This window comes from Schistocerca americana, chromosome 6 (assembly GCF_021461395.2).
Source record: "Schistocerca americana isolate TAMUIC-IGC-003095 chromosome 6, iqSchAmer2.1, whole genome shotgun sequence".
NCBI lineage: Eukaryota > Metazoa > Arthropoda > Insecta > Orthoptera > Acrididae > Schistocerca > Schistocerca americana.
This window is the reverse complement of record NC_060124.1, coordinates 129,485,507-129,512,782: the sequence shown is the minus strand read 5'-3', so window position 1 is coordinate 129,512,782 and position 27,276 is coordinate 129,485,507.

The following is a 27,276-nucleotide window of genomic DNA, read 5'->3' as shown; positions in this document are numbered from 1 at the left end:
GTGAGACAGGGTTGTAGCCTCTCCCCGATGTTATTCAATCTGTATATTGAGCAAGCAGTAAAGGAAACAAAAGAAAAATTCGGAGTAGGTATTAAAATGCATGGAGAAGAAATGAAAACTTTGAGGTTCGCCGATGACATTGTAATTCTGTCAGAGACAGCAAAGGACTTGGAAGAGCAGTTGAACGGAATGGACAGTGCCTTGAAAGGAGGATATAATGTGAACATCAACAAAAGCAAAACGAGGATAATGGAATGTAGTCGAATTAAGTCGGGTGATGCTGAAGGAATTAGATTAGGAAATGAGACACTTAAAGTAGTAAAGGAGTTTTGCTATTTGGGGAGCAAAATAACTGATGATGGTCGAAGTAGAGAGGATATAAAATGTAGACCGACAATGGCAAGGAAAGCGTTTCTGAAGAAGAGAAATTTATTAACATCGAGTGTAGATTTAAGGAAGTCGTTTCTGAAAGTATTTGTATGGCGTGTAGCCATGTATGGCGTGTAGCCATGTATGGAAGTGAAACATGGGCGATAAATAGTTTGGAGAAGAAGGGAATAGAAGCTTTGAAAATGTGGTGCTACAGAAGAATGCTGAAGATTAGATGGGTAGATCACATAAGTAATGAGGAGGTATTGAATAGAATTGGGGAGCAGGTTGGTAGGACATGATCTGAGGCATCAAGGGATCACAAATTTAGGATTGGAGGGCAGCGTGGAGGGTAAAAATCGTATAAGGAGATCAAGAGATGAATACACTAAGCAGATTCAGAAGGATGTAGGTTGCAGTAGGTACTGGGAGATGAAGAACCTTGCACAGGATAGAGTAGCATGGAGAGCTGCATAAAACCAGTCTCAGGACTAAAGACCACAAATACAACAACAACAATATGAAGTTCTGCAAGATCTTTCTCAATCTGTTTTATCTGTAGAGATCAGCTGGTTTTTACCCTTGTCGGCTACTTTGAAGGTTTTGTAGGACAGCCTATGGGGGTCCATTCTGTACAGGTGGACATAGAAAGCTAATCGTCTTCTTCTGATGCCATCAGTGAGATTTTCCTATAGTTCATTTAATCTCTGAGATAGTATTGGTGACCGGAAAACAAACAGAAGATAGAGGTAATATTTGTTTATTATCATTCAGCGCAAAATAAAAACATATTACTCCACTTCAACATAGACGTCGTCCGTTTACCACCATACCACTGATCATAATCGGAGATCCACTGTGTCATCTGATGCTGTCGCTCTCAACTGCCATAATTCACTCTATTCGATCTTCCCTTCAGCTTAGGAAGCTTCGTTTAATATGAAGAAATGGATAGAGACTTAAGATGAAGAAGGAGATGAACGGGGAGAGAGTTCGAAAGAGGAGATGAGCAGAGAGATGGACTGGATATACCCGTGACGGTGTTTTTAATTACCATAACTGTCAAATTTGGGTCCATGACAATCCTAATGAAACACACGTATTACGACATGAGCAGCGTTATTCGTTGAATATCTGGGCAGGGCTGCTCAGAGATCACATATCTGGACCATACTTCCTATCACAGAGACTAACCGTACAGTAGTACACGATGTTTTTGCGAACTCTACTTCCAAGGTTTTTCTGAAGTAATGCTCAATAATTCACACATGGAACGTACAGGGCGAAAGTAGGTAAAAAGCTTCAGTAGATATATGTCCGACTATGCTTCGCTGACCGATGCGCGTAATACGGAAGTAACAAAAAATTGATGTAAGACAGGCTAACAATTACTGAACTATATGAAATAAAATCATCGTAACTTCTGAACGGTTTGCCTTAGGGCATTCAAACTGCACGATTGGCCGCGGGGCATGATCGAAATTAGTATGCGCTGTATGGTTTGGTTTAGCGACGAAACCCACTTTCATTCGGATGGGTTCGTCAATAAGGAAAATTGGCGCATTTGGGGAACTGAGAATCCACATTTCGCAATCGAGAAGTCTCTTCTCCTTCAGCGGGTGACTGTGTGATGTGCAATGTCCAGTCACGGAATAATCGGTGCGATATTCCTAGATGGCGTCGTGACTACCAAACGGTACGAAATGGTTCAAATGGCTCTGAGCACTATGGGACTTTACATCTGAGGTCATCAGTTCCCTAGAACTTAGAACTACTTAAACCTAACTAACCTAAGGACATCACACACATCGATGCCCGAGGCAGGACTGCGACCGTAGCAGTCACGCGGTTCCGGACTGAAGCGCCTAGAACCGCTCGGCCACCGCGGCCGACCCCAAACGGTACGTGAAGGTCTTGGAAGATGATTTCGTCCCCATTATCCAAAGTGACCCCGATTTCGACGATATGAGGTGCATGGAAGACGGAGCTCGTCTTCATCGAAGCAGGAGCGCGTTTGATGTCCTGGTAGAGCACTTTGAGGACCGCATTTTGGCTCTGGCGTACCCAGAGGCCAGTGGAATGGGCCTCGATTGGCCGCCATTTTCTCCAGCTCTGAAATCATGTGGCTCCTTTTTGTGGGCTATGTCAAAGAAGGTGTACAGCAATAACCCCAAAACCATTGTTGAGCTGAAACAAGCCACTGAAGAGGTCATCGTTAGCATCGATGTTCCGACACTTCAGTGGGTCATGAAGAATTTAGCTACTCGTCTGCACCACATCATCAACATTGATGGCAGGCGTATTGAACATGTCATAACCTAAATCCGAATATCTGTAGTAACGTTTAAATGTTGAATGAAGTGTGTGCATACCGTAATTTGTGACTAATTTGCATTTTTTCATATAGTTCAATAATTGTCTCGCTGTAAATACATTATAATGTGTGTGTGCTTAATTAAAAGATCAGAGACCTCTTTCAATATTTTCATTCTAAGATTGTTGGATGCTGCTCTCTGAATCCGTATACTTGTAGCTGTTAACCGTGTGTGCAGTACGTGTGTGTAGTAAAACAATGTGCTTTGTAAGTGGAAAGGAATTTATAAAAGATACGACTGAAAGATAAACTGTCTTAAGTACAAGGTTGACTTTGATACATTGCCACGTGACTCCAGTAACAGGGAAATTTACTGTTTCATGCAGATCAACTGCAACATTCGCAATGTTAGTGAAAAAACGAACACTAACAATGTAACCGTGTTTCACCCTCTGTAGACCGGCAAAAGATCGAAACACGTTAAAGCGACATAAAGTACAAGAAACACAAGAGACTGTAGTTAATCACTTAATTAAATCTGTAAGTGCTTCACGATGTACGAAGAGAAAAACACGTGTGATTCTGTCGCTTGGGGACGTTTCCCTGGAAAGACCTATGAAACGCTATTATCCGTAACATATCGTTAAGGTAACCAATTCTGCGACCGTGGGGCCAGTATATCGCGGTTGCGCGGTCAATTAACTGGCTAATCAATAATGAAGGGGGATTCTGGCCGATACATCGTACACGGCGTAGCCGACAAAAGCACTCGGGTGCTGCCGAACTGGTGTATTCACATACGTGTTACTGTGGTACGCTGCTCAGCTTTTTTGCTAGCGTCTGCTACAGATATGCTCCAAACTGTGTTGTTGCTTTTTGTGCCTAAACGCTGTAAGAATTCCACTGACGATTATCTGTTTGTTGAAACTGGTTCTTATTGATGTGGTCCTTTTGGGGGGGGGGGGGGGGGGGAGGGAAAGAGAGAGAGAGAGGACCATTGTGACAGGGATTAACAGATTTTTTAATACAGTACTTCAGGATTAAAGCACTAATTAAAAAAAAGAGCGAAAACATAAGGACCTGTGCTCACCGCGAGACTGAGTCCCGCTTGGTGGCCTTGCGGACACGAGACACGGTAAAGAAAGTATACGGGGTGTTACATAGATGATGGTCAGTAATTCACACATAGAAAGTACAGGCCAAAAGTAGCTAAAAAGCTCAAGTAAACATGGATCCGCAAATTAACCGTTGCCAAGGTATCGCATTAATTCGAGTTTGGAACCAATTGTAAATGCCGTTGGATACCGCTGTATTTACATTGGTATCTCAAGGTTTGGGATCGACTATCTGTTTGCTTACGCATGCGCGACTGCTTTCCCTTTTCTCTCTGTGCACTGTGCCATATAGGCCATACTATAAGTTAAGGACGTGAAGGCATCATGGACAGAGGTTACCCCAATAAAGAGTACGCAAACATGCATTTCATTTATGGCAAAGCGAATTGCAGTGCCCTTGAGGCTGCACGATTGTATGAAGCAGCTTTTCCTCTCCGCCGGTACCCGATAGGCGTACATTTAGCCGGTTACGTCAGCGGCTTAGGGAAACCGGGAGTTTAACATATCATGTACGAGAAGGTCGACCCACATCCATATCACTCGATGTTCAGGAAAGACTGTTAGGCATTGTACACGAACGTCCGAGTACTTCAGCAAGGAGGGTTGCTACCCAAGACCGTGTCCTGAGTTATAGCGCTGTGTGGCGGATTTTACATCGGCAAGTACTCTATCCATATGATCTCCAGCGAGTGCAAGCCCTCGTAGACAACCCTCCTAGAGAGAATGTGTGCCAGTGGGTGCAACAAGAGTGTACTCTGAATCCCCTGTTTGTAAGCAGTATTCTGTTCACGGAGGAGATTTTATTTACCCGTGACGGTATTTTTAACTACCATAACTGTCACATTTGGGCCGATGTCAATCCTAATGCAATAGATGTATCACAACATCAGCAGCATTTTTCGTCGAAAATATGGACAGGACTGCTCGGAGACAGTACAACTGGACCACACGCCGTACCACAGAGGCTAACTGGACAGAATTACATGTGGTTTCTGCGGACTTTACTTTCAGACGTACATGATGATGTCGCACTGAACATGTGGTTCATGCATGACGGTGCTCCAGCTCATTTTCATTTACGAGTGCGCTGGCTTCTAACTCGGATGTATGTTCAACATTGGAGAGGTGGAGGATGGCCTGTGCCAAGGCCTCCAATGTATCTGGATCTAAAGCCCCTGGATTTCGGTGTGTGGAGTTAGGTGAAAAGCTTGGTCTACGATACAGAGATCAACTTCTTGAGGAATTACGCTTGCAGATTGAAGCAACGTTCCAGCATTTACAGAACTCCCCAGGGCTGTCTGAGAGGATTCGCAATTCATTTCTGAGACTAGTTCAATGTTGCACTCAGACGCATGGACAACATTTCGAACACCTACTTAAACCTTTAGCGATGCCTTGTGTTGCTAGATACTGATGAACCGTAGCTTAACACGTGTTATATTTCGATGACGGTTGATTTGTGGACCCACGTTTATTGGAGGTGTTTAGCTACTTTTGGCCTGTACTTAACATGTGTGAATTATTGACCATAACTTCTGAAACACCCTGTACAAGCGGAGCAGAGACGAATCATTCTAGCGACAGTACAGGCCTCAAACGGGTAAATCCCCTGACATAAACGACTTCAACAAAGGGCGGAGTCTAATGGCTCGACGCCTGGATCGAGGATGTCGCAAACGGTGAAACTGGTCGGCCGTTCGCTTGCTACTGTCGTCAGAATCTATGCAAAGGTTGAAGAATCATGAAACCACGAATAGGTGACAAGGTGTTGGACATGCACGTCTCATCAGAGAATGTGGGATTCGGAGGCTAGCCCACTCTGCAAAGCAGGATGGCAGCTATCTGTGGCGGATTTGAGGACAGAGCTGAATGCTGGTGGTGGCACAAGTTTTACTGTAAAACGTTGTTCAGCGTAAATTGTTGAAAATGGAATTACACTGCAAACGACCTCTACGTGTTTCCACGTTGAACCAACGACTTAGTTACGATTGCAGTGGGCAATGGTTCAGCGTTACTGGAGCGTGCATCTGTGGAAACGTGTCGCCTGGTCGAATAAATTCCTTTCCTTGTGACACCAGGTGGATGGTGGTGAGCAGATACACTGCTCAACGGTTGCTCAGAACGTGCATCGCACCACAGACTCAGGCCGGAGTACGCAGTGTTATGCGATTGGGGATATCCATCTTGGTTTCCGTGGAACCTGTGGCAGTAACCGAATGCACCAGTCAGTATTTCGACGGACCACCTGCATACCTCAATACTTGATGTCTTTCCCGATGATGATGGCATCCAGCAGGGTAAATCAAGTTCTTCCCTCTTAAATTTGGCTTCGAGTGTCTAAGTGACTCGCTAACCTTATATCGCACGACCCCAAGGAAAACATCTCTCCGGGTTTCATCGTATAGTAAAAATTGTAATTTGTTCTTCGAATAAAATTAACTTCCGTGTCTCACACAATATTCAAAGTAGGCAAGCCCAGACACAACAACTTTTTCACTAGTTCTAAAGCCTTAATAAATGTCGGTTGATGTTGAAAGCGTTGTGCATTAGAATGTATAACCAATCTGATGAACTGGACGCAGCTCAGAACAAATTTATGATAAACGTCTCATGGAAGAACAGGGATAATACTTGATTATTACTCTAACGGACGAGGGCCTTAGGTGTGTTACGGCTTACGACCAGATATTGACAGCGCCGCCTGTCTTCAAAGGCGTCACACATTCTTCGCGATCAGCGGTTATATGAAACGAGAGAAATGCAGTTTCTGCTGTCACATAACAAACACACATTTCAGTATATAATAAAACCTTTAAAATGGTATGTACGTACTCTAGGTCAGAGATTACAGGTAGCGAGTGTCCTCGGCAGTTTTGTGACATTACAGGCATTGCTAGCAGATACAGAAAATAATCATGTGGATCGGAGACAGACTGGAGTGGAATGCGTAATTATAGGACTGCAATGGGAATAAATAAATGTGAATAGGATATACGGCTAAACACATTGATGGTAGATGGCTCAAGGAAACTCTCCGGTGGATTATAAGAGGTAAGAGTACTCCTCGAGTGTTTAGGATCCCCACCTTATCGGATGAAAGGAAGACATCGAAACAATGCAGAGGCGTGCTGCTGGAGTTGTTATCGGTGGGTTCGATCAAACACGCAGGTACTACGCAAATGCTTCGTGAACTCAATGGGGAATCCCTGGATGGAGGAAGTCAGTATTGAGAAAATTTAGGGAACTGGCATTTTTCGCCTCCAGCATACAATTTGCTTAACTACCGCTGCGACAAGATACGAGAAATTAAGACACGTAGTCAGACGTTTTTCTGTCGCTTCTGTAGATGTGGGTGTAAGAGATGTCTAAGACGATGGTCTAACGGAACGTGGGTAGATGCCATTAGAAGACCTGTAGGAGCGACATGGGTAGGTACAGCCAAAGAATGTGACGTGTGGGAAAGACTTCAGCAGGCCTTTTTGTAGCAGCGGATGTCAAGTGGGCGATGATTAAGACGATAACGAGGAAACAGGAGCATTAATGCACTACCGGCCATTAAAATTGCTACACCAAGAAGAAATGCAGATGATAAACGGGTATTCATTGGACAAATATATTATACTAGAAATGACATATGGTAACATTTTCAAGCAGTTTGGGTGCATAGATCCTGAGAAATCAGTACCCAGAACAACCACCTCTGGCCGTAATAACGGCCTCGATACGCCTGGGCATTGAATCAAACAGAGCCTGGATGGTGTGTACAGCTGCCCATGCAGCTTCAACACGATACCACAGTTCACCAAGAGTAGTGACTGGCGTATTGTGACGAGCCGGTTGCTCGGCCACCATTGACCAGACGTTTTCAGTTGGTGAGAGATCTGGAGAATGTGCTGGCCAGGACAGCAGTCGAACATTTTCTGTATCCAGAGTGGCCCGTGCAGGACCTGCAACACGCGGTCGTGTATTATCCTGCTGAAATGTCGGGTTTCGCAGGGATCGAATGAAGGGCAGAGCCACGGGTCGTAACACATCTGAAATGTAACGTCCACTGTTCAAAGTGCCGTCAATGCGAACAAGAGGTGACTGAGACGTGTAACCAATGGCACCCCACACCATCACGCCAGGTGATACGCCAGTATGGCGATGTCGAATACACGCTTCCAATGTGCGTTCACCGCGATGTCGCCAATCACGGATGCGACCATCATGATGCTGTAAACAGAACGTGGATTCATCCGAAAAAATGACGTTTTGCCATTCGTGCACCCAGGTTCGTCGTTGAGTACACCATCGCAGGCGCTCCTGTCTGTGATGCAGCGTCAAGGGTAACCGCAGCTATGGTCTCCGAGCTGATAGTCCATGCTGCTGCAAACGTCGTCGAACTGTTCGTGCAGATGGTTTTTGTCTTGCAAACGTCCCCATCTGTTGACTCAGGGATCGAGATGTGGCTGCACGATCCGTTACAGCCATGCTGATAAGATGCCTGTCACCTCGAATGCTAGTGATACGAGGCCGTTGGGATCCAGCACGGCGTTCCGTATTACCCTCCTGAACCCACCGATTTCATATTCTGCTAACAGTCATTGGATCTCGACCAACGCGAGTAGCAATGTCGCGATACGATAAACCTCGATCGCGATAGGCTGCAATCCGACCTTTATCAATGTCGGAAACGTGATGGTACGCATTTCTCCTGCTTTCACGAGGCATCACAACAACGTTTCACCAGTCAACGCCGGTCAACTGCTGTTTGTGTATGAGAAATCGGTTGGAAACTTTCCTCATGTCAGCACGTTGTAGGTGTCGTCACCGGCGTCAACCTTGTGTGAATGCTCTGAAAAGCCAATCATTTGCATATCAGAGCACCTTCTTCTTGTCGGTTAAATTTCGCGTCTGTAGCACTTCATCTTAGTGGTGTAACAATTTTAACGGCCAGTAGTGTAGAACCAGGACCGTCGTGATTTGTACAAGTAGTTTTTGTATGTCGGCAATTGACCTATTTTCACCGATCGGCTGTTTCTTTTTTGTCTGTCCCCATGCCTCTTTATCATTACTGAGTGTCTGAAAGAATGATAATTTGAACCCACGCAGTACGCCAGACCAGCTGGACGAGTTGAGGCTGTTTGGCGGTACAGTATGCCCGTGTAGGCGCTCTTCGTCCGCCGCGCTGCGCAGAGCACTGGAACCCCGGAGTGGTGCGCGAGCGACCGATGCGCGGGAACCTGCTGCAGCGATAATGTGTCTCTAATTACACCCCGTGCATTATTATTTGTAGCTAAATTGCTCCGCCATTAATTGACGAAATTAATTTACTTTATATGGAGCATGAAACTGCGGAGAGTGCAGTATGCAGCGCGCTGGAGGTTAGTCATTATCCTGAGACCAGGTCGTTGGAGATAACACGCATTACGCCAAATGGAAAACGGCACTAACGCGGTGGCCTCGTTTCTAGGAGCCGGTGGAAAAGCGTTATTTTCTTTCAGAGAGCTGCAGTTAAGGCATTCACATACTACACTTACATCTGTACTCCGCAAGCTACATTACAGTGCACACTAGCGAACTATCGAGTACGTCTGGTACAAATATACAGGGCTGCTATAAATGATTCATTCATTTCCTAACCTATACTTTCCAAATGTTACTGATGAATGAATAGAACAGTTAACTCACCGAGTTTACACTATGCCCACCAGCTGGCGTTACGAGTTCACTGTCTTGCCAAATAGAGCAGAGCAAGAAAAGACTTTTTGTGTCGGAATATGCGAGATGATTATCTGTTAAACCAGCGCAGGTTGCATTCAGAATAAATTACGGAAAAGAACCGCCGTATAAACAGAGCATCGTGCGTCGTTGTGAACAATTTAGGGACTCCGATTTTCTCTGTAAACAGAAAAGTACCAGTTGAGTACAAAGTGTGCCAGATGCGGCCTTGGAAATAATGAGGTAAAGTTTCGAATGCAGTCCAAAAACTCAGCGGTCTGCGCAAGCAACGATCTTGGAATACCGCAGGAAACTGTGTACAAGATTTTGCGGTGCCAATTAAGTTTCAAACCGTACCGTCTGCAGGTCTTTCAACAATCAAAACCGTAAGATTATGGCTGTTGCCTTCAATTTAGAATGACAATGCAGGAAGCACTCTAGGATGAATATGTCGTCTCCATGGTGATCTTGAGCGACGAAGGAACCCTTCATTTATCTGTAAAGGTTAATCACCACAGTGCGAGAGTGTAGGGCACTGAACATCCTCATTAAATTATGGTTCGTCATCGAGACTCGCCAAAGGTTGATGTTTTTTGAGCAGAGTCACAGAAGAAACTGTATGGGATGTTTTTCTTCTTTGAGAAGACTGTGGCGGGTATCTCCGACCTTGATATAGTGCAGTTGTGGTTGTTTCCACAACTAATTGCTGATTCCGAGAATTTCATCTTCCAACAACATGGGGCACCGCCTCATTGGAGCATCGATGTTCGTCGCTATCTGAACGACGTACTACATCTTCGAGAGTTGGACGTAGTGGCAAAGATGATGTGGCTCTGTTCCCTTGACCCGCAGGTTGCCTTATCTAACGCCTTGTGACTTTTTCGTTTGGGAGCACTTTAAGAATCGTATTTAGGTACCCCACCCCCAACATCACTGGGACAGATCTGAGAACGCATCAGCGCTGCTGTGATAACCATTGATATGGTGTTGCTAGGTAAATGAGGGATTAAACCTGACTGGCGCTTGGGCCTGTGTCTTGCGACCAGAAGAGCACTCGTAGAACGTTTCGCACCCCGGCAAGAAAAATTCTACAAGTCGAGAAAGGCAATTTTTATGTTATGTCACTGGAAAATACGTATGACGTGCCTCAACGTGCACGAAATGTATAATATAGTTTACTGCCAACAATACTTACTTAATATTTAAAGGAAGCTAATACTATTGCAATGTAACTTTTATAGAATTCGTTAAGTCGAGTTTTCTCAAGTATTGCATTTCTGAGTTGAGTCACTGGTCTTATTGGTGTACGATTTGCAGAATGCAAAATACAAACTTGATGAGTTTACGGTGCTATTCATGCATCAATCGTATTTGTGCATGTAATGATTTGGAAAATATAGAGCTCTGAAAACGAATAAATCATTTATAGTAGCCCCGTATTTTTCCCTGTCCCGTGCTCCATTCGCGAACGGTGCGCGGAAAGAGGAAGTTCGGTAAACCTCCGTGTGAGCTCGTGCGTAAGTAATACGTTGCCCGACGTATGTGGGAGGAAGCAATATGTTGCCAGACTCCTCTTGGAAGATATTCTTTTGGAATTTCAGTAGTAAATCTGTGTAATGCACAACATGCCTCTCGTATTGTCGGCTACTACGACTAGTTTACTATCTCTGTAACCCATAAACGAAATGCCATCGTCAAGATATAATTCTCGCTCCTCCGTAAGTGTCTCGGGAACGCTGTTTGCTTTCAAAATGAAGTGAGTTCTTAGTTTCTATTCTAAGAAGCTGACCGACCTGCCATGTCGAATTGATTTAAACGTTATTTTTTTCTTCTATAGTGAACTTGGCAGCAATTTCGTATGCAATATTTAAGCTACGAAAAAATTGTGAAGTATTTTCCGCAGGGTTTATGCGCGTGTTGCTGAGGTGCAACTGTGAATTCCAGCGCCACACTACGTTCTATTTCGCGCCCTCATCAGGCTTCGATTGCAAGGCAAAGAACTGAATCTACCGACTGAAAGCAATCGACCGAAATTTCGTTGAAAAATAAAAAGTATTCTATTTCTAACGGCTTTCCCAAATTTTTATGCAGTACACGCAGTAAATACAATATATCAAATACCTCAACAATAATTCCAAGCAACTATTGCAATAATGGTAAATGCCAATAAAATGCTGCAAATACGCATATTTCGTATGCGTCACAAACGGTTAATTAAGAATGATTTGACAGTCATGTGAACTGCAAACGTACTTCGTTGTTTTTAGGCAAGACTTGGACGCAATTGGGAATGAGACCCGACTTAATATGTGTTTTGTGGAATATCACGCATCTGTGATCAAAATTTTCTAATGAGTAGATGAAAATTTATAGTACACTAATGATTTCAACACCTGAAACTACAGTTACCTATCTGTAATAATTTTCTTCCACGGACGGAAAAATACTCGGACTGTCGATTGGCGTACATTCGTTGTACCAAATGGAATCTGAAGTAATTGTATTTCAGTCTCAGAGTAGGTTCAAACGGAGGCTGCAAGTGATTCAAATTATTTATGAGCTGTTCAATAATTTAGAATTAAAACTGATTTGATACTAGATAGTGGAAAAAAGTTTTTTTCTCTTTTTTCAGACTTCGGTGACTCTACTACAAGATAATTGGCGTGTAATGTCGACCTATGAACTGTTGGCCTGAGATATTCAGTTAAAGCTTGGAGGTTGTCTAGGTGCAGGCGTCGATAGGACTTTTCTCCTTTTAATGCCAGTTTTCTTCTACAAAGGCGTTTCGTATTCATAATTAGACTTACCTGCGTTATACACATAAATTTTATGATACTCAAAGATGTTATTATTTGCATTTGCAACAAAAGCCTTAATCGCTTCATTTTGAATTACTTATTTTTCCGATATTTTTCTGGATATAAATATTCGTATCTCTCTCTACTTAATTTCATTCGAACCCTTCACACGAATAATCTGACTTACAAGAACTACATACCTTTTGCGCCTATGTTGTTGTTGTTGTTGTTGTTGTTGTTGTTGTGGTCTTCAGTCCTGAGACTAGTTTGATGCATCTCTCCATGCTACTCTATCCTGTGCAAGCTTCTTCATCTCCCAGTACTTACTGCAACCTACATCCTTCTGAATCTGCTTAATGTATTCATCTCTTGGTCTCCCTACACGATTTTTACCCTCCACGCTGCCCTCCAATGCTAAATTTGTGATCTCTTGACGCCTCAGATCATGCCGTACCAACCGGTCCCCTCTTCTTGTCAAGTTGTTCCACGAACTCCGCTTCTCCCCTATTCTGTTCAATACCTCCTCATTAGTTACGTGATCTACCCATCTAATCTTCAGCATTCTTCTGTAGCACCACATTTCGAAAGCTTCTGTTCTCTTCCTGTCCAGACTATTTATCGTCCATGTTTCAGTTCCATACATGGCTACACTCCATACAAATACTTTCAGAGACGACTTCATGACACCTAAATCGATACTCGATGTTAACAAATTCCTCTTCTTCAGAAACGCCTTTCTTGCCATTGCCAGTCTACATTTTATATCCTCTCTACTTCGACCATCATCAGTTATTTTTCTCCCCAAATAGCAAAACTCATTTACTACTTTAAGCTCTCATTTCCTAATCTAATTCCCTCAGCATCACCCAACTTAGTTCGACTACATTCCATTATCCTTGTTTTGCTTTTGTTGATGTTCATCTTATATCCACCTTTCAAGACACTGTCCATTCAATTCAACTGCTCTTCCAAGTCCTTTGCTGTCTATGACAGAATTACTATGTCATCGGCGAACCTCAAAGTTTTTATTTCTTCTCTATGGATTTTAATACCCACTCCGAAGTTTTCTTTTGTTTCCTTTACTGCTTGCTCAGTATACAGATTGAATAACATCGGGGAGAGGCTACATCCCTGTCTCACTCCCTTCCCAATCACTGCTTCCCTTTCATGCCCCTCGACTCTTATAACTGCCATCAGGTTTCTGTACAAATTGTAAATAGCCTTTCGCTCCCTGTATTTTACCCCTGCCACGTTTAGAATTTGAAAGAGAGTATTCCACTCAACATTGTCAAAAGCTTTCTCTAAGTCTACAAATGCTAGAAACGTAGGTTTGCCTTTCCTTAATCTTTCTTCTAAGATAAGGCGTAAGGTCAGTATTGCCTCACGTGTTCCAACATTTCTACGGAATCCAAACTCTTCTTCCCCGACGTCCGCTTCTACTAGTTTCTCCATTCGTCTGTAAAGAATTCGCGTTAGTATTTTGCAGCTGTGACTTATTAAACTGATAGTTCGTTAATTTTCACATCTGTCAACACCTGCTTTCTTTGGGATTGGAATTTGAATTATCGTCAGCAATATACTAAGTTCCGTCACGCAGGATAATATATAATGCTAAATTATTTTGTCAGACTTAAAGAAAAACGTGCGCGATGTCGCCGTTATGTCCAATCGACTCGTACACCGTTCTGCAGCTTTGTTTCTCCACGTATACAGCTTACATTCAGAGTGATCAACATGAAATAACCAATTAAATAATCTCGCGGCTCCTCCCGCCGGAGGTTCGAGTCCTCCATCGGACACGAGTGCGGTGTTGTTCTTAGCAAAAGCTACTTTAAGTAGAGGGTAAGTCTGGGGACCGATGACCTCAGCAGTTTGGTGCCTTAGGAATTCATACACATTTGAACATTTTCCAATTAAATACATTGAGACGGTTCTTATCACATTCATTCACCCAATACATCATCGTTTTCGAGAAATCGGTGAGGCCACTCATATGTCTGAATGATCTACATCTGCAATCAGTACTCCGCAAGCCATCTTACGATGTATGGTTCGTGCACCAGTGTCATTCCCCACCCCCAACAGATCCAGTCGTCACTTGTGACCTGGAGAAACGACCTTTGGTTTGCGTCCATTTGAGCTCGAATAGCTCTAATGCTACCTTCAGTCTTTTGTGAGGTATATGTATGTCAATACTTCTAGGAATGTACATTCCAGAACTTTGATTATATACTTTTCTGTTATGTTCAATGCCTCTGTTGGAGCGTCTGCCCCTCTAGTTGGATGAGCATCCCTGCGACGTTTCCGCACATTGTATATTCTCCTAAAAAGCTGCCGTTTCGCTTACCAGACGATCCTCACGCACGTGTTTTGTTGATAGCTAAGCTAGTATCCTTTGTAGAACCCCATAACAAGAAGAAACACATTTGCACGACTCCCCACCACCTCCTCTGTGAGATTAAATAATATACAGAATTTTAGTGACAGTGGTGTGTTTCGCGCTATTACCAGTGAGAAAAAAGGAAAACCGTAATGATCACTGGAAGATATCTTCTTTTTTCAATGGGTGTGGGTGCAGCAATCATAATGTATTATCCGCACTCGCGTCCCACTTTTCCTGAAACACTACGAGTGACAAAAAAAAAAGAAAAAAAAAGTCCAAAAGGTTTCAATATGGCCCGTTGGATCATTTCGTTGTATGACGTCCCAGAAAATTTCGGCTGCATTTAAATAAGCAGACTAGATCTCACAATAGTGAACAGACACTGAATATCAAATTTTCGGAGCTACCTGTCTTCAGTTATTATCCTTTTGGAACTTAAATTATTTTCGAACATTATTTTTCCGTACTGAACTGCTAATCTTCCACTATTATGTGATATCACTGAGTCAGTCCAGTCTCTTGCATCCCCAGATAACTGGTGAACCACCTACATCGTTACGGTTACAGTTAAATGTTTCGGATGTAAGTAATTACTCTTTTCCATTGAACTGTACACAATTCATCATCTGAAGCTGAATGTTTCAGCATGTTTCAATATGACATCAGTACTCTATACAGATTGCTGGGTGCTTCTGCAGATTCACTTCACTACTCCTTGTCACTTTCATAACTATCTGATCATGATGCTCTTCTGCCATGTTCATTGTACACATTCAGCAGCCTGTGAAGCACAGTGTACTTTTGAATCGTATGGTTAGAATTGCAGTAGTGAAAATTTATGGATTGGAAGTGGCCTCATGAGAACAATAGACAAAAATTCCACGCGGTAGAGATAGAATGTCAATGCTGCAGCTGAGCAATTTCGTCTTTTTCTTACAGTCTGTATTTGTGGCTTCCAATCATTTCAGTGGCTGACTGTTGTTTTCTAACGTTTCTAACGGTTTTCAATCTTTTCTAATTCTGGTTTTCAACTTTTATAATCACGATAATCGCGCTTTTAAACCGTTAGAAATGAGTCCAATTGCTGTTGTCAGCGGTTTCTGATCCCTTAATTGTGATTTACAAACATTTACAATCAGCTTGATTGTGGTTTTTAGCTGCCTCTAATCCTGCTATTAGTACACAGAAACTGTCTAATGTAGCAACCTCTCAGTGTAGAGCAAATAGAACATATAATTTCTCCCGCAACATGTTAAGCAATAAAATAATAACTTTTTTCTTAGCTACCAGAGTGTTCTCTAACTCCAACGCACTTATTTTTCCTAGTAATTATTTCAGTATTATATGATGATATGATTCAAATTAGTTCATTACTTACGTATGTTACCTAATATTAGTCTTGACTTTTGCTGCCCTTTTTAAAACAGTAATCAGTTTCAGACTCCACACTGCTGCGCAGATTAATCTAGATTCCGAAAAAATTGTCTATATGGAAATACTACATTATAAACTGAATCAGTTCTAAGTTTAATTTCGTTAGTTATCAGAATAGAATGCAGACTTGCATTGTAGTTTATGCAAGAAGAGACCAATAGCGTGACAAAAATAAATAAAACTGTAGCTAGACTAAAACAGTTGATGGACGGAAATTAAACCAAGCGTAGAATGTTACCAATTCCAACGCTATATTAACCAAACTGTGGGATGAAGATGTGGAAGTTGTACCAGTCGTTCAGACTGCGGACAATAAACTGAGAAATTTTGTACAGTATCAGCGGCAGCAGATTGTACAGACCTGTGGATCTTATTCACAGATAAAAGGACGCTGGGTGAGTGAGCTTTTTCCGTTGTTTAAATACACTGGACGGAGTACGTCTAGGAATGGATTTGTGCTGGCCGTTATCGTGTTATCGTCTGCGTTACTAGGACTTTGAAACAGAAGCACGCAGCTTTTCCGCCTGTTGACAGACTGTTAATCTGGTAAGAATGCTTTGTCATTCAAACAAGCTCCGCAAATGGTATACTCGTCTCATTACCGGTGACAGGCAATATATTCACCTTGACGAGTCTCGCTGAATGCCTGTTAATTTAGAAGCAGTTGAAGAGGACAGCTCTTCACCGTTCAATCATTCCGTCTTCGTAACGAATAGTTCCGTTGTTTAATCGCCCGGATAACAATTCGTGACAGTAAAAAAGTATTCAAGCTAGCGCTGTCCAGAGAAAAATTTAAGTTATTAAGTGAATACTTTGTTTACTGAGAGCTGAGAAGCCAAATTTGAGGAATGCGAACGAGTAAAAATTGCGTCTCGGACTGAGAGCAATGTATTTTTCCGGTTTCTTTGTAAGGAAGAATTTACAGATAAGAACTTGAAGCGAATAAACAAGATATTACTTAAGTTGCAAGCAAATACATCGTAAGAAATTTGGTTAAGGCCACTTTTAAACTATTTGTCGTTGTCCTTCGTTATATTTTTAAGTCAAGATTTGTGCAATACAATTGATGGAGAATATTTCATCGAAGGCGCGTTGACCTTGAATATGTAATTTTATTAGTATAAGTTCATGAGCTGCCTGTTTCAGTGTTTCTTATTGAACTATGCGTATTTACTATGTAGCCTCGTGCGGAAATGAAATATAGACGTAAGCAGTCTAGGCAGAAAGAGAACAGAACCATTTGAAATGTGGTGCAACAGAAGGATGCTGAAGATAGGTAGGTAGATAGAATAAGTAAAGAATATGTACTGAAAGGAATTTAAGAGATAAGATCTTTATGCTACAGCTTGACGGAAATTTAAAAAAATAGGTTGACAGGTTCTCAGGCATGAAGAGAAACTTGGTCTCAATCGTGCCTCGGTGATAGCAAGGAATTATCGACGCTGCGGGTGATTGGACGTATTGTTAATTGTAATTACATTTTTCTTTTCTTCATATATGATGTACGTATATTTTTTAATTTGTTGTATGTATGGACTGACAGTATAACAACTGCTGCGCGCACAGGAAATGTTGTAACTTCTAGACACTCTGTAAATGAGATTCCTGAGATTCCTTGTCTTTGGGTGGCGTCATCAAGACGTAATTCGGCCGACTGTTGTATACATAATAACAGCACAGCATCACTTACGACAGTCAATTCCTGCCGATGGCAACGAAGAAAGTCGTCGAAATCTTATCACTGAAACATAACACTGAGAAAACAAAAAACTCATTAAGGATTCGGTATCTAATATGGTCATCATAGACATAAATTAATTACATATTATGTAAGATCATGCTCTATGACTGGAATAAGGAAGTAAATGAGAAACGTTCACAGCTTTTGGTAAGAATAAAATTTAAGGTTGGTCACTTCGGGCAGATATTTCTTACTTTTTGGACAATATTATGTGCGATTGAACTCTTCTGTGTTTTTATCGCGCTGTGAATTTTCTCTTTACATTGAGACAGTTTTTCTGTTTCATTTCCAACAAATAGGAAGTTCACTTTGTATGAATACGCGTCTTATAGAAGAAATTCTTTGAGCAGATATGCAGTTTGTTCCAAGAGGAATGTGTAATATACTGAGAGATGATGCTACGCTCTTGAAATGTCAGTGGACTCGCCAGGATGAGGAGGCGATTAAACTGGCATGGGAGAGGTGCAGGCCATATGACTTACAAGAAGAATAGTAACATAAAATTACATAAGTCTGGTATCTGATGAGCTGAGGCCCGTTAAATACTAATATTTTATGCAACGAGCGCGATAACAATTCTGGACACAAATATTCATTGTCTGATCAATCAGAGAAACTCCTTGGGCGTAATCAAGATACTGACGTGGAAAAATAATAAAACACCATTTAACAAATTAGCATTACGCCAATATTAAAACTATTACGTTAAAACCAAACTTGACACAGGGAAAACATGGAAGGGGTCGGTTCCCCACGTCAGGTCTGAATAATATGGTTTACAATAACGGGCACTACTGATTAAATTAACGCCAAATTGCTAAGACATAGAAAGTCAGGTTTTGAGGGATGCCGTAGCAAGCCAGGAGGCCGCAACGTCTAAGAGTCTACGGTGAACGGGAAGCAGCGTGCCGCCCGCACTCACATACACAAGCTGATGAGGACAGGCTGCGCACCCCGATGAACCGGCGCGTAGCAGGTAACACCCCGTGCCATCGCCTTCGAAAGCTACGAACAGCTCGGAAAGGTAAGAGAAAACAAGCAAACATATAATTCATGCATGATAATCATAGACATACGAGAATGGTCAGACCAAGCAATGTGAGCGTGGCCCCAAGCCCCAACAAAACCTTGCGTATTACTACAAGAATTTACAATAAGAATTACTAAAAGGATTAACCGATTAACCTTACAATAAAATATAACAAGTTAATGTAATAACCAAGAAATCACAGGGCTACTCAAACACTACAGTGCTCACCACGTTTTGCGAAGTGAAAAGGCGTTGTAAAAACGAAATTACACAAAGTGCATTAACACGTGAGTGCAGTGCCCCGAGAACGCGAAAGGAGGAGGATCACTAACAGCAAAACATGACAAGATATCAGTGCAAGACCACAATGCAGATGGCCCTGCAAAACCATATGATGTAAAATCACATTTTCAATGAACAGAACCGACTGACGATGGCACACAGGTGCCGAAACATGTTGGGATAACAAGAAAAAACAGTGGTTTTGCATAAAAGGCGGAACCTAAATGCAGTAATGAGACAATTGGTTTTGCTTAATTGAACCACCTCTTTTTTTAAAAAAAAAAATGACGAAGCAATTGTCAGTGCGTCATGAGTGCTAACTAGAACTCCCCCTCAGAAAGAAAACGAAGTGCAGGGGCCCGAGGAAAGACACCTCTGCGTCAAGTTGGGATAGCTGCTGGGAACCTGTGAAGCGTCTTCGTCACTAGTAAAACATTATTATAGTTCAGTTATTTAAACACAATGCTTACAAGTTGCTGTTCTTCCGCAGCCGCCTCGGCTGTTGCTCATTCATCTGCTGACGCCAGTCGAGTGAGTTCAGCGGTTGCGGCTCCGCTGACACAGCGGCGGTCTGCCGGCGGGGAGACGCGGCGGTCTGGGGCTGGTTGCTGGAGTGCACTCGGTACCGCTCCGAATTTTGCGATGACCCACCCGCGAGGTAATTGGTGTCGGTAGTCAAGTCGTCCGTTGATATCCTCCCTACCCTTGCTAAGTGTCAGCACCCGAAGGCACCTGAGTGTTGAACAGCAACACTACTCTAAGCGGCCCTGTTGCTATCTTCCGCGTTGAAGTCCGGTATTGGCAGCACGTAGCGACGTGTTGCTGTCGGAAGACAGTTTTGCTCTCAGTAGATGGTAGGCGGCGAGCAACATGAAGATCACCATGTAAAGGCCACCATCTTGAGTACATCTTCGGCTAGGTCGTACACTGTGTCGGAGCATCTACTGACCGGGCCGTGGTCGCTGACGTCATGGAACCTCCTGCCCCTTCCCAGGTCCAGTCTTGTGCAATGCCCAGCGCTGCTACACCCCCTACTGCTTCTGAGGTTTTGGCTCCACTGCCACCTCTGGCCAGAAAATCGAAGCCCAAACCAAAGGTGAAGACTCGACCGCTCAAGGAGACTGAAGTTCTACAGTCTGCTGATGTTGATGTCGTTCTTTCTGACGTCTCTCTCGACTCCTCTTCAGAGGCGATGGAGGTTGATGTCAGACTGGGGCAATCATCTCGCCCCAAAACTGAGCCTCCACCTGTTGTGGCCTCTCCTCCCCGACAGAAAGTGCGACTGAAGGTCCTCCCACCCTGAGCGATGGCTCCCATTATACAGTGGAACATGAATGGATTCCGGGCACATGTGGAGGAACTGCACCTCCTAGCACGGCAACGCCCCCTGTGCTTGTGTTTACAGGAAACACATCTAAAACCCTCTGATGCTCCTGTACTCAGGGGCTATACGTTGTATCGCAAAGATGACCTGACTGGAGACAGAGCCAAAGGCGGAGTCGCCGTGTTTGTCACTAATGACCACCACTCCTCTGCTCTCCCCCTGGATACTGACCTGCAAGCAGTTGCAGTTGCAATTCATTCCCGTCGAAGGCTTACTGTTTGCTCCCTTTATTTACCCCCTCTGGATGCAATGACCTTAGACGCTCTCACAGATCTTATCGACCAACTCCCGCGCCCCTTTCTCCTCCTGGGAGACTTCAATGCCCATCATGTCCTGTGGGGCTCCACTTCTCTTTGCGCTCGAGGTCGAATTTTGGAGAGCCTCCTCACATCTCAAGTGTTGTGCATCCTCAACACAGGTACTCCGACTCATTTCTCTACTGCTACAGGGTCATTCTCAGCCATTGACCTATCTTTCTGCTCTCCAACCCTCACCGACTCTGTTCACTGGGAGGTCATTGACGACCTTCATTCCAGCGATCACTTCCCCATCCTCATTCATCTCCTGGATGGTGTATTGCTGGAGCAGAGGCCGCCATCGTGGATGGTTGGCAGGGCTAACTGGCCTCTGTTCACTCGATTGGCTGTCTTTGAACGCCACAACAGCGTACAGGAATGGGTGGATCACATCACACTTGTGATCCATCATGCTGCTGACCTGTCCATGCCACAGTCTTCTGGCCCTCCTAAGCGGCGCCTTGTGCCTTGGTGGACGGATGAGTGCCGTTCAGCCATCCGGGACAGGCGTGCGGCTCTTCGCCGATTTAAATGCCGCCCAACAGCAGTCAATCTTACCGCCTTTCGCATCGCGAGAGCCAGGGCACGCCGTGTCATTAAAGAGAGCAAGAAAAGGTCATGGCAGGAGTTCCTGGACTCCATCAACCGTTCCACTTGTTCCACAAAAGTATGGGAAGCCATCCGGAGGATTTCCGGTAAACGCAGCCGTCTACCAATAGCTGCAGTCCTGAACCAGGGATGCCTCCAAACAACACCCAGAGCCATTGCTCAGACGCTGGCAGAGCATTTTGCACAAAGTACTGCCACTGCAACCCAGGATCCAGCATTTCGTCGCTACCGTGCGACTGTCGAACGAGCGAAGCTGGACTTTCGGTCGAACAATTCTGAGGCCTACAACTCCCCTTTCTCCATGTGGGAACTTGAATCGGCACTTACTGCGGCTTCTGACACCGCACCAGGTTACGACCGCATCCGGTACTCCATGCTTCGCCATCTGCCAGCGGCGTCAAAGGAAATCCTCCTCGAATGTTTTAATCTCATATGGCGGACGGGAGTTTTCCCCACCTCGTGGAGGGAGGCAATCCTCATCCCTCTCCTCAAACCAGGCAAGGACCGCACATGTCCCAGTAGTTATCGTAGTATTGCCTTGACAAGCTGTGTCGGAAAGACCCTGGAACGAATGGTTAACCGTCGTCTGGTCTGGCTGCTAGAGACCAGGCAGCTCCTTAGCCGCTTTCAGTGTGGATTCCGAAAATTTCGGTCCACAGTCGACAACCTGACACTCCTCGAGGCGGCTATTCAGCAGGCTTTCCTCCGTCAGCATCACTGTATCGGTATCTTCTTTGATATCAGCAAGGCATATGATACTACTTGGAGACACTGTATTCTTGCACAACTGCATCAATGGGGCTTTCGTGGCCGCCTCCCCATTTTCATTCGGTCTTTCCTGTCTCAGCGGTTTTTTCGGACCCGCGTTGGTAACACACTGTCTGATCGCTTTGAGCAGGAGAACGGTGTCCCCCAGGGCAGTGTTTTAAGCGTTACCCTCTTTGCCATAGCCATAAACAGTATAACGTCTACAGTGAGGAGTCCAGTACAGTGCTCCTTGTTTGTGGACGACTTTGCTGTTTTCTGTTCCTCCTCCAGTGTTGCAACCGTGAGCCGTCAGTTGCAGCTAACAGTGCGGCGGTTAGAGGAGTGGGCTGCAAAGACAGGTTTTCGGTTTTCTGCCGATAAGTGTGTTTGTGTTCCTTTTAATCGTTCTCGTCGTCTTTTTACTTTGCCTGCCTTGCATATGGGGGATGCTGTCCTACATTTTAGAGACGCAGTGCGGTTTCTGGGACTAATTTTTGACTCCAGGTTGTCATGGCTGCCACACCTACGTGACTTGAAAGCCAGATCCCTGAAGGCACTCAACATCCTCAAGTGCCTCAGCCACAGGTCTTGGGGCGCGGACAGGGCGCGTCTCCTTCAGTTTTATCGGGCTTTTGTGCGTTCGCGGCTGGACTATGGGTGCACAGTATATGGGTCAGCGAGGCCGTCTTATTTGCGGATCCTTGACGCTGTCCACCATGCTGGGATTCGACTGGCCACGGGTGCTTATCGGACCAGTCCCATACCAAGTCTCTGTGCTGAGGCTGGCGAACCGCCACTTACCATCCGGCGGCAGCTCCTTCTGGTGCGCCAGGCTTGTAAGTTTCTTGCGGCTCCCAGCTCGCCTGCTCACCGCCTTGTTGCCCATCCACCTCTGGACCGCCTTTTTTCCCACCGTCCCCGGGCTACGTTGCCATTTGGGATCCGTGTGCAACGTGTTCTAGAGTCGCTCGGTGTGGAGTCTGTACAACCCCAAATCCAGGGTTTTAACCACCTGCCACCCTGGTTACTGAAGAGGCCCAGAGTGATTTTAGATTTATTGCAGTACAAGAGGGGTTGCACTCCTGCCACCGTTTTTCATGCAGCATTTTCTGCTGTTTTATCTGAGCACCACGACTATGTAGCGGTTTTTACGGATGGGTCGAAACAAGGGGATTCCGTTGGCTGCTCCGTTGTTTTTCCGGATCGTGTCCTTAAGGTCCGACAGCCTCCGCCTTTCACGGTCTTTGATGCAGAATTGTCTGCGATCTTGCGGGCGCTGGAGGAGATGAGACATTCTTCCTCTCCTAAATTTCTTGTCTGTTCCGATTCCCTCAGTGCCCTTCAATCATTGCACCATTTGTATCCGGCAGTTACAGTAGTCCAGACCATCCAGGATGCCCTCCTCCGACTACAGCGACTGGGGAAGGTTGTAGCTTTCTGCTGGGTTCCGGGGCATGTTGGCATTGCTGGGAATGAAGGGGCAGATCTCGCAGCCAAGGAAGCGTGTCTTGATCCACACGTATGTCAGTGTGCTATCCCCTTGCACGCACTCACCTCGCTGTTGAGCTCCAGAGTCATGTGTCGGTGGGAGGACGAGTGGCTGGACGTGACTGACAATAAGCTCCGTCTAGTCAAGCCCACAACGCGTGTGTGGTGTACTTCCTTTCAGCCCCATCGACGGGACGAGGTTCTCCTCACTCGGCTTCGAATAGGCCACAGCCCTATGACGCATGGCTTCCTGCTCCGGCGGGAGGACCCTCCACTGTGTGGTGCTTGCGGCGTCCAGGTCACTGTGCGCCACGTTTTATTGGATTGCGTTTTATTTTCTGACCAGCGGGCCGAGGCTGCCTTGCCAGCGGACCTGCCAACTCTTTTAGGCAACACTCGGACGAATGTGGTTAAAGTTTTAAAGTTCTGTGCCATGTCAAATGTTTTTACAAAGATTTTAGGGAGGGGATTTTAACTTGTTTCCTGTGTGACAAGCTCGCCCATATTTTATGTAAGTGGCCAGACACTGACGGTTTCCTATGTCATTCTTGTCGCTATGTTATCCCTTACCTTAGGTTTTACCTTCTCAGGTCGTATTTTCCCTCTTTTCCTGCTTTGAGTGTGTTTTTCAGTTTTATTAGGTCTCTCCACATTCGTTCCTTTTACTGTGTGTCAGGGCGCTGATTACCTCGATGTTGAGCGCCCATAAACCCCAACACACACATACACACTCTAGTGCTAAGATTCACGACAGGACCATAATCGTGGCATAGACTGCTATTAATTTGAATGACACCGATCCCAATGATTAAAAAAATGGTTCAAATGGCTCTGAGCACTATGGGACTTAACATCAGAGGTCATCAGTCCCCTAGACTTAGAACTACTTAAACTTAACTGACCTAAGGACATCACATACATCCATGCCCAAGGCAGGATTCGAACCTGCGACCGTAGCAGTCGCGTGGTTTCAGACTGAAGCGTCTAGAACCTCTCGGCCACACCGGCCGGCCGCCAATGATCAACTCATGGCGGGAGCTGTAACGCTGGAGCATTTAAAGGGAGCTAGTGTGAGACTAAGAAGCGAGGCTCGATTTGTAATGGCCACATGTATCCTCCGTATTCTGCTATATTCACTTAATTCTTCAATGCGAGATGCTTATAACACTTTCCACAACGAAACTTCGTCTCGAAAACTGCCACAAAATCCAAAGAGATTATGGTCGTATGTGACGTATGTTAGCGGCAAGAGACAATGAATGCCTTCTCTGCACGATAGCAATGGAGATACTATCGAAGACAGTGCTGCCAAGCAGAGCTACTATCACAGCCTTCCGAAATGCCTTCACAAAAGAAGATGAAGTAAATATTCTAGAATTCGAATCGAGAACAGCTGCGAACATCAGTAACGTAGAAGTAAATATCGTCGGAGTAGTGAAACAACTTAAATCACTTAATAAAAGCAAGTCTTCTGGTCCAGACTGTATACCAATTAGGTTCCTTTCGGAGTATGCTGATGCATTAGCTCCATACTGAACAATCATATACAACTGTGCGCTCGATGAAAGATCCGTACCCAAAGACTGGAAATTTGCACAGGTCACACCAATATTCAAAAAAGGTAGTAGGAGTAATCCACTAAACTACAGGCCCATCTCTTTAACGTCGATATGCAGCAGGATTTTAAAACATCTATTGTGTTCGAACATAATCAGTTACCTCGAAGAAAACGGTCTGTTGACACACAGTCAACGTGAGTTTAGAAAACATCGTTCTTGTGAAACACAACTAGCTCTTTATTCACATGAAGTGCTGAGTGCTATTGACAAGGGATTTCAGATCGATTCCATATATCTGGATTTCCGGAAGGCTTTCGACACTGTAAAGCACAAGCGGCTCGCAGTGAAATAGCGTGCTTATGGAATATCGTCTCAGTTATGTGACTGGATCTGTGATTTCCTGTCAGAGAGGTCACAGTTCGTAGTAATTGACGGAAAGTCATCGAGTAAAACTGAAGTGATTTCTGGCGTTCCCCAAGGTAGTGTTATAGGCCCTTTGCTGTTCCTTATCTATATAAACGATTTGGGAAACAATCTGAGCAGACGTCTTTGGTTATTTGCAGATGACGCTGTCGTTTATCGACTAATAAAGTCATTAGAAGATCAAAACAAACTGCAAAACGATTTAGAAGAAATATCGCAATGGTGCGAAAAGTGGCAGTTGACCTTAAATAACGAAAACTGTGAAGTCACCCACTTCGGTTACACAATAAATCAGACTAATATAAAAGCCGTAAATTCAACTAAATACCTAGGTGTTACAATTACGAACAACTTAAATTGGAAGGAACACATAGAAAATGTTGTGGGGAAGACTAACCAAAGACTGCGTTCTATTGGCAGGACACTTAGAAAATGTAACAAACCTACTAAGGAGACTGCCTACACTACGCTTGTCCGTCCTCTTTTAGAATACTGCTGTGCGGTGTGGAATCCTTACCAGATAGGACTGACGGAGTACATCGAAGAAGTTCAAAGAAAGGCAGCACGTTTTGTATTATCGCGAAATATGGGAGAGAGTGTCACCGAAAAGATACAGGATTTGGGCTGGAAATCATTAAAAGAAAGGCGTTTTTCGTTGGGACGGAATCTTCTCACGAAATTCCACTAACCAGCTTTCTCCTCCGAATGCGAAAATATTTTGTTGTCACCGACCTACATGGGGCGGAGCGATCTTTAAGGGAAATCAGAGCTCGTACGGAAGGATACAGATGTTCATTCCTTCTGCGCGCGATACGAGATTGGTATAATACAGAATTGTGAAGGTGGTTCGATGAACCCTCTGCCAGCCACTTAAATGTGATTTGCAGAGAATCCGTGTAGATATAGATGTAGGTGTAGAACAGGCTGTTAACTACTGTGTCGGTTCCTCGCTACGTGCTCATATGAAAGAGATAGTCTCTTGCCATGTCGTACGAACTGACGAATGTCCTAGTCGCGCTTCCTTTGGTTTTCTGCTGCAGTCTGCTTTCTGCTGAACACGTATCCATACTCGGCAGACAATGTTGTCGACCTGACACACCTGTAACACACTGGTTCGCTTCCTGCTAGAGCCACTGTCCCTGGCAGGATTTGCATTTGCTTGGGCAGTGTGAAAGACTTTTAATAACATTTTTCTAATTTCTACTCCTTATCATTGTGTGCTGTAACATAACTATCGCCGGCCGCGGTGGTGTAGCGGTTCTAGGCGCGCAGTCCGGAACCGCGCGACTGCTACGGTCACAGGTTCGAATCCTGCCTCGGGCATGGATGTGTGTGATGTCCTTAGGTTAGTTAGGTTTAAGTAGTTCTAAGTTCTAGGGGACTGATGACCACAGATGTTAAGTACCATAGTGCTCAGAGCCATTTGAACCATTTGAAATCGAGCATAGACATTTGTTACGAAACATGCATACTCTACATCTATTTTCTCTCTAGTGGCACTTGCTTTACCCACATCTTGCAGCCGCATTTAAAATAAACTAAGTTAAAATGTATGCACGATACGAACTGTTTTTTAAATCGCTTAATTCCTGGAGTATTTA